The sequence below is a fragment of the Eriocheir sinensis genome, unplaced genomic scaffold, assembly GCF_024679095.1.
Source record: "Eriocheir sinensis breed Jianghai 21 unplaced genomic scaffold, ASM2467909v1 Scaffold399, whole genome shotgun sequence".
In the NCBI taxonomy this organism is placed as follows: domain Eukaryota; kingdom Metazoa; phylum Arthropoda; class Malacostraca; order Decapoda; family Varunidae; genus Eriocheir; species Eriocheir sinensis.
The window spans coordinates 223,029-232,220 of record NW_026111719.1 but is presented as its reverse complement, the minus strand read 5'-3'; the positions used below and the strand labels follow the sequence as shown (position 1 = coordinate 232,220).

The window sequence follows — 9,192 nt, the reverse complement described above, 5'->3', positions numbered from 1 at the left end:
AGGTGCCAGAAGAAGACATTAAGTTTTTGAGAGATGGGATGAGAAGTTTTCAGGTAACAACTTGAGATAAGGACAGAGCAAGGGTGTTTGCTGTAGAGGAGAGGGCACAGCTGCATGTCACCAAAGAATAAACTTGATAGGGGAATGCTTTGCCTGGGATTCTTACACACTACTGACCCTCACACACCAGCTATTTCTTAAGGCAAAGAGAGAGGTAAAATGCATTCTCAGGAGTGGTAATTAGAGTTCATGGCACAGAAGCCTTGTCAAACTGCCACCAGGGTCACAAAATTACCCACGGAAAGGCCCACAACTCCTACAAAAGTCACGTCACGTGTGTGTTTGGGCGCTGGAATCTCTAAATAATGTGGCCCATTGCCCGCTCAGAACAGATGGCATCACTGTAAATACTCACCTGCCCTGCTCCATGACGGGCTCGGGCCGACCACCAGGCCCCTAAAGAAGGCCTACCAACTGTGGGCCAGGATGTAAAAAAAAAAAAATAAATAAATAAATAAATAAATAAATAAATAAATAAATAAATAAATAAAACAAAATAAATAGATAAATTGATAAATTAATAAATAAATTCCAGCAGCACTGACCTGCGGTGGAGTGCCACATGTTGAAGCAGTGGGAGCACACGTGGCCCGTCCAGTGGCCCCCGTAGTGGCCCTGGCCGGGGAAGGACGAGCGGGAAGTGATGAATGGCCGCCTGGCTCCCACACCCTGCAGGGGTCTGGCAACAAGTAATGGCCATATTGATAGATACTAAATGAAAGTATTGATATGTTATAAGAAAGAGGACTGGCGGGCACTCCTGAACTTGGTAGCTGCATGCCTCAACCCCTACCATCCATCATTTTAAACACTGGCTCGTCTCTATGCTGCCCTAATCCCTTATGCAGGAGTCAGCCAGCCAGCATCTTCATTCTTTCATCCCTTTGGCTGGTAAACTCTGAAAGAAAAACAGCCTTCCTTCATCTGTATTTCCTCTTGCCAATGACTTGGGTATATCATTAATACATTGTAACGATACTAAATGCACACCACAAACTTACTGCAAGCACATCACTAATGTACTGTGCCCATATTGAATGCATACCACAAACTTACTGTGAGCATATCCCTCCCTGCACCTAAAACTCTGAGCATCATAGACTTATGCACTGGTGGCACTCGTCTCTGACAGTCCGTAGAGGTTGTGGAGGTTGTAGTGGAGTCCGATGTAGTGCCTTGCTGACATGCAGACCGTGTGGTGAAGAGAGAGTCTCCGACCACTGGTGGCAGGAAGGGCGGACGCTCCAAGTTGTTCTGCTGACAGCTGTGGTGACTCCTGGACCAGAGGTTTGTGGGTTCATTCATGTCCTCAGAGTGAGTGCGTGAGTGGAGTAAGTACATGAGTGAGTGAGTGAGTGAGTGGAGAGAGAGAGAGAGAGAGAGAGAGAGAGAGAGAGAGAGAGAGAGAGAGAGAGAGAGAGAGAGAGAGAGAGAGAGAGAGAGAGAGAAACATTTGAAACATTTATTTATAGCTATTAGTTATACAAAATTATATATGTTATATGCATATATATATGGACAGAGCTTTAAGCTGTACAACTAAAGCTAGCCTGTCTAAAGCATAGCTTTTTAGGCAAGACATATATAATTTATTTGAAAATTAGTGGCTGTGACAACATTAATAATAATTGTAGTTAAGATGAAATGATTATGATAACTTTACATAATGTTAAAGTAATAGAATCATATATTGAGCATGCGAGATAACACAATAGAATAAACGCATACATACATATATGCATACACACACACAGACCTATATATACTCATACACACACACACACACATGCATACACACAAGCTTACACATATACATATGCGCACACATACACATGCGCACACATACACGCATACACCCATTCATATACATAAGTAAATTGCACATATGTTGCATTAATTCATTAACATAATATTTTAAAGTACATACACATATGCACATTTATAAGGAAAAAGTGAATTAGTTAATAGGTCATTATAATATTAGTTTTTGATCGGCTTTTGAATGTGTTGAGGGAAGGAGCTTCTTGAATTTGTTTGGGGATAGAATTCCAAATTACAGGACCCTAATAAGTAGTTGAATGTTGGAGTTTTGAAAGATGATGAATAGGAAAGATCAGATTGTCGCGGTGACGGGTACTATAATCATGAGATGGGAGGAGGTCACGCATTTCATTCTTATTTTTGTACATGAGTGTAGCTATTTCCAGTTTAGTTATATCATCCAGTTTTAAAATTTTGGTTTCCTTGAAGAGTGGACTAGTGTGTGCTTAATAGTTGCTGTTAGTAATAATTCTTACAATTTTTTTGAGCTGCAATCTTAGGGGGGTTAAATAGGTGGTGTATGTTGTACACCAAATGGGGTTGCAGTAGGTAATTAGTGAATAAATGTGTGCACAGTATATTGACTTTAATACATTTTGAGGCATGGGATCCTTTACTTGATAAAGTAAAGCAATGTGTCGTGATAGTTTCAGTGTAAGGTTATGTATGTGATATTTAAATGATAATGAATCATCATAATCTACACCAAGAAATCTCACTCTATCCATTTTATAAATTATTTCATTATTGATTTTTAAATTAATCAAGTTAGACGCTTTTTTAGTAGTGAATAGCATAAAGCAAGTTTTGTTTGTATTAATTGTAAGTCTGTTACATAGACACCATTGGTATAGTTTTTCGAGTTCATGATTTGCATTTAGTACAAGTTGATCTTGGTTCGGACCTGTTAAGTAGAGTGTCGTGTCATCGGCAAACAATATACTTTTAGCTTTAAAGAAAAGATTTGATATATCATTGATGTATATTAGAAACAAAATTGGGCCTAGAATGCTTCCTTGAGGTACACCAAGCTTAACAGTGGTAGTAGACGATTTTTCGCCGCTAAATACAGTACATTGATGTCTATCTGTTAGGTAATCCTTGAACCAAGAGAGTATTGGGCCTCTGATCCCATAGTGGTACATTTTGTTAATAAGAATGTTATGGTGTACTGTATCAAAGGCTTTAGCAAAATCTATAAATATGGATAAGACACGGAGTTTTTTGTCAATTGCAGAAAGTACATCATTAGAAAATACATTTAAGGCAGTAAAAGTGCTGCAGTTCCACCTAAAACCATGCTGAGAAGGGTTTAATATACTCTTAGTTTCAAGATAGTCAAGTAAATAAACCTTCATTAAAGTTTCAAATATTTTAGAGAAAATTGTAAGTTGAGATATTGGTCTATAATTTTTAGGGTCATCATCAGGACCAGACTTGTGGATAGGTGTAATTTTTGCAGTCTTCAACAGAGATGGAAAAGCTCCAGTTGTAACAGATTGATTAAAAAGTATAGCCAAAGGGATTGAAATGAAATGAGAGTTTCTTTTAATATAAGAGGGTGATATATCGTTAATGCCTGATTTTTTATTGTTTAATGACTTATTACTGTAGCCAAATCAAAGGTGGTAACAATAGGGCACATCATAGAATTTGGAAAGTTACCTTTAAGATAGTCTTTCGAGTATCTATTGAAGGCTTCCGATATATCTGACGGATCACTTAATACTGAATTATTATACTGCAATGACTTGATATTGTTTGCTTTGTATGTATTACCTTTTAATTCATTGACTGTTTGACAAATCTTTTTGGTATTTCTGCAAAAATTTGTAAATATTTGGAAATAATAGTTCATTTTGGCAACCCTAATATTCTGAGTAAGGTAATTTCTATATTGTTTAAAGGTCTCATAAGAAACTGTTCCAAGTTTATACATTTTAAACAAGTTACATTTATGTTTGATAGATTTAAGTATTCTGCCTGTAAGCCAAGCATTATGAAGTCTTTTTGTAGTTACATATTTTGTTTTAATGGGGAAACTTTTATTGTAACATTCATAAACTCTTTCATAGAAAAGATTAAAATTATCATTTGAGTTTTCTAGATTTAGTAGTTCCTCCTGGTTTATTTCATGTAGCTCATTGGTAAGTAGATTATGATTATTGGTGTTGAAGACAGTGATCAAAGTCCCTCTCTCTCTCCCTCACCTTCCACGGCAGCAGGGTGAGGAGGAGGAGGAGGAGGAGGAGCTCAGTGAGTATGGCCCACCAGGGAACACTTGGGGCTGTGGCCAGGGGTGGCCACATCCCTGCTGTGGACCTGTGGAGGGTTACGACAGGTCAGGAAGGGTCAATGTGTGTATGTTTACCTGTGTTTGTATATGGGAAAGGGTTACAATCCTCTACAATACATCTTTAGGGGTGAGAAACTTGCCATATGAGGACAGACCTAAACATTTAAACCTGCATTCTCTAGAAAAGCAAAGGGTGTGAGGAGACTTGACAGAGGTTTACAAATGTATGAAGGGCTTTAATTAATAAGGGTGTTAATAAGACTTTGGTGGTGTGAGGCCAGGTAGGACACGTAGCAATGGGTTCAAGTAAGATAAATTCAGGACACAGGAAAGAAATGATTTACTGACAGAGTGGTGGATGAATGGAACACACCTGGCAGTCATGTGGAGTGCCAACACAAGATACATTCAAGAAGAGGTTAGATGAGTTCATGGATAGTGAGGAGCTGCCTTGTATTGGCCTATCAGCCTCTTGCAGACTCCTTATTATCTTGTGTTACGTTATATCTCAAATGCATGAGTAGACTAATGGATGCCTCCTCCTCATCATATGCTAGCCTACTCTTATGGCTTGAAATAACACAAATAATGAATGCCTGACTCAGCGATGGGTTAGCTCAGGCAGGGGTTATGTCCCTCACTGACAGACGGACTGACTAACCGGGACTTCCTTGGGGTCACTGTCGTGCGGTAGAGCGGTGACTCACTGGACCACACGACTGGAGACAATGACGTCCTGATGGGGCACTGGCGGGGCGACGCAGGGGCAGCAGAGGACACGGCACAACAGGGCAGGGATGACAGGGAGGATTGAGTTTAGTTATGCACACGGCAGAGGTCAGAGTAAGTGTTCATTGATCCGTTTAATTTGTCAAGCGTAAGACTACCTAAGCCTTTCCTTGGGCATGAAAAACAGTATTGCCAGCTCTCCCTCACGAAGAAATGCCAACTATTACCAGCTCAAAAAACAATGTCAGCTTTTAAACTGTTTTCTGCCTCCCTTACATTCCATAGAGTTCATTTCCATCACTTTTTGGGGTCTGTTTGCTATTACTGACAGGGATAATGAGTGTGTTGGGTGTGGCCACTGACCCACAGCAGAGGTTCATGGGAAGCGTGTAGGGAACAGTGCCTGGCTGACTGACATTGCTGGGACTGATCTCAAGGCCTGGGTCAATATCCTCAGAGAGTTCAGGCCTCACACACCAACAATGGATAAGACTCTCTGGGTACTTCCATGGGTAGTGGTACGAGGCTAATTATAATTTGACAGGGCTTTGGTAGAGGTTGTATTAGTAGTAATATTTCCATGGGCAGTGTTATGAGCCAAGTGATAGCATGACAAGGCTTTGGTAGATGTTGTGTTAGTAGCATTTCCATGGGCAGTGTTATGAGCCAAGTGATAGCATGACACGGCTTTGGTAGAGGTTTTGTTAGCAGTATTTCCATGGGCAGTTTGAAGAGCAAAGTGATAGTTTGACACGGCTTTGGTAGTGGTTGTGTTAGTAGTATTTCCATGGGCAGTTTGAAGAGCAAAGTGATAGTTTGACAAGGCTTTGGTAGAGGTTGTGTTAGTAGTATTTCCATGGGCAGTTTGAAGAGCAAAGTGATAGTTTGACAAGGCTTTGGTAGAGGTTGTGTTAGTAGTATTTCCATGGGCAGTTTGAAGAGCAAAGTGATAGTTTGACAAGGCTTTGGTAGAGGTTGTGTTAGTAGTATTTCCATGGGCAGTTTTAAGAGCAAAGAGATAGTTTGACACGGCTTTGGTAGACTCAAGGATAATTTCCGGTAAACAAGAGAAACTGTTATGTAATGTATCAGTCTTTTTAAAATGCATAATGAAAATAGTTACAAATCACCAAGGATGAAGTATAAAATCACTGTTGAACAACTCCGCAGAGTATGTCGGGGATGTGTCTGGAACAAGAGGTTCACAACACACTGCTTGAAACTTGCTTTCCAGAGGAATGTTAAGGATCACTGGATCTCGGAGTGGCATTCAACAGTAAATCATCATGCAGTACTTATGTGACTTATAAGGACAGTTTCTCTTTTCAAAGCTACTTAATAAGGTTACCAAATCTGTACAGAATAAGTCTTTGTAAATTTAGAACTAATAACCACAGATTACCCATTGTTGTAAAAGGCAGGTTTACCAGAACCCCCAGAGAGGAGTTTTGTGGCAAATGTGGCAACAATAGTCTAGGATTACCCATAGTAAGTAACAATAGTCTAGGATTACCCATAGTAAGTAACAATAGTCTGGGTAGTGATGCCGGGGTGCAGAGATATAACCAACACCATACCTCTTCTTTGGCTCTGAAAGGATATGATGACCTGACTTGGCAACAGAAAATGGGAGTAAAAACATGAGTAGGAGATTGCGAGCTAAGATAGTGGTGCTGATGAGGCCGAATTAATACCAAGAACTCAATTTCTTTTTTACCTCTGAAATGACATATACGTACCGGGTCAACAGTTAGTGATCCCAGTGTTATGGTGGAGTGTCTTGCAAACACTTTTAGCCATATATACACAGCCTCGCCCCCAACCCTTCCTGCAGCTCACCAGATGTCTAATACTCAGTTTTCTTTTATTCTGCCATCTCTGGAAAGAGTTAAGTTGGCTATTGACAATTTGGATAATAACACTAGTATGGGTCCTGATGGCATTCATCCTCTGGTTCTGAAATCTTGTCAATATCATCTGGCTTACCCTTTACACCTTATTTTTACAAAATTATTAAATACTGGACAAGTGCCCTCAGCATGGAAAAGTTCTAACATAGTCCCTATATTTAGGAAAGGTTTGCACTCGGACCCTTTGAATTACCGTCCTGTGAGTCTAACATCTATATGCTGCAAGATGCTTGAAAGAATTATTGTGGAACAACTTAATCTTTACTTGGATAATAATTTAATTTTGTCTGATGCCCAGTTTGGCTTCAGAGCAGGAAGGAGTGTCAAGGATCAGTTACTCTTGACTTATGATGAAATTAGTCAAAAGTGTTGATGCAGGAGGTACAGTTGACCTAATCTTACTTGATTTCTCAAAAGCTTTCGACACAGTTTGCCATTCCATTTTGATCACAAAGCTACATCACTTGGGTATTTCTAGTAACATATTGTCTTGGATTCATAACTTTCTTACCGGCAGGAAAATGTCAGTTGTTGTTGACGGTTAGTACCTGCAAAAGTGTGTTAAGTGGTGTTCTGCAAGGTTCAGTCCTGGGTCCCGTTCTTTTTCTTATTTACATTAACCACCTGGCGTCATCACTTAGCTGCCAATATAAGATCTTTACTGATGACTTGAAAATTTATATGAAGGTTCAGAGTAATAATATTTCCTCCACAATCAACTGTATAGCTACTTTCCAGCAAGATATTGATGTACTGAATGGAATGGCAAAATCATGGGGTCTTAACCTCCACCCAGACAAATGTGTGGCTTTGAGATTTGGCAGAGATCTCCCTCCTGCTGGCCTTTTCGACCAGTACTTCATTGGTGATATTCCTATCCCATTTACCACTCTGAGCAGAGATTTAGGGGTAATGTTTGATGCTAAACTGAAATTTCATGACCATATTCGTTCTGTGGCTTCCAATTTACTGAAATCAACACTGTGTCGTAGAGGCTTGATCCTTGTTTACCTTTGGTACGGGTGTACACTGCTACCTTACTGTACCCACATCTCTCTCATCAGTCGTCTTCTCCAACGAATCCTTTGATAGCCTTTTTGAATTTTGCTTTGACTCTCATTCGACCGGCTTAGTCGCCGCACTACACTACCACCTGTCGTCCTCATCCATGTAGCTATCCAGTCTACTCTTAAAACAGGCTATCTTCCCTGCACTCACTATGTGATTGCTGAGTCTATTCCACTCCCCCACCACTCTATTACTAAACCAATGCTTGCCTATTTCCCTCCTACATCTATACTTTTTATAATTTAAATCCATTACTGCATGTTCTATCCTGCTGGCTAATTCTCAGTACTTTACTTATATCGCCTTTGTTATAACCCTTGACCTATTTGAATACTTTTATCAGATCTCCCTGCACTCTCTTGAGACATGTCACCTTGTACATGACCTTGTTCTCTCCCTTTACTCCATTCCATCTAAAAGGAAAACTCTCGAAGTGCACTCCACACTCTCTCTTTCCCTCTCCTCCATTCCATCTACAGGTAAAACTCTAGAAGTGCACCCACCCACTCTCTCTCTCTCTCTCTCTCTCTCTCTCTCTCTCTCTCTCTCCTCCTCCATGAAGGTCTGTGTACACTTGAGGGCCTGGCAGGCAGAGTGGGGCTGAGGGTGTCACAGGCTGACCTGAGGGTGTGGAGCCTGGCTGGGGCTGGTGTGGGGCCCTGAGTGGAGTCGTGGCCGGAAGTGTTCTACTGTGTGGGGCGCCGCGCCCTGGCCAGGGTGGGACTGAGGGTGTGGAGCCTGGCTGGGGCTGGTGTGGGGCCCTGAGTGGAGTTGTGGCCGGAAGTGTTCTACTGTGTGGGGCGCCGCGCCCTGGCCAGGGTGGGGCTGAGGGTGTGGAGCCTGGCTGGGGCTGGTGTGGGGCCCTGAGTGGAGTCGTGGCCGGAAGTGTTCTACTGTGTGGGGCGCCGCGCCTGGCCAGGTGGAAGGCAGTGTTGGGGATGAGGTGTCAGCCACACACCACTCTGTTTGTTTACATGTAGGGCGACATAGTCCTGATGATGATAATGATGTTGTTCCTGCCTTTGTCTTTGCAGCGGCGCCTCCCGAACGATGTTTAGAATATTTACATAGATTTACATAGAAAATCAGACCACACAGACCCCATGGTCCAGACTTGGTGGTCTGTCCTTAAACCTAAGTGATTTTACATTAATCAGAAGACTCCAAAACGTTGCATTTCTACTCTAGTTGATATTACGTTGAAGGAAGTGACGGTCGAGCTTATTATTGAAGGAGTCAATCGTGTTACACTGGACCACTGATGGTGGAAGCTTATTCCATTCTCGCACTACAACGTTGGTGAAGAAA

At 41.3% G+C, this 9,192-nt stretch overlaps 1 long non-coding RNA gene across 2 annotated transcripts; it reads right to left on the bottom strand.

The window, feature by feature from the left end:
* Positions 1-1,137: 1,137 nt before the first annotated feature.
* Positions 1,138-8,744, bottom strand: LOC126992095 (uncharacterized). Of its 2 annotated transcripts, none has more exons than XR_007746169.1 (5): positions 8,506-8,744; positions 6,646-6,784; positions 4,839-4,924; positions 4,092-4,203; positions 1,138-1,368 (listed from the first exon to the last, which is right to left on the bottom strand). It is a non-coding gene; the product is annotated as an uncharacterized LOC126992095 (long non-coding RNA). The 2 variants fall into 2 exon arrangements; XR_007746170.1 differs by having other exon boundaries at positions 1,138-1,336.
* Between the last annotated feature and the right edge of the window lie 448 nt (positions 8,745-9,192).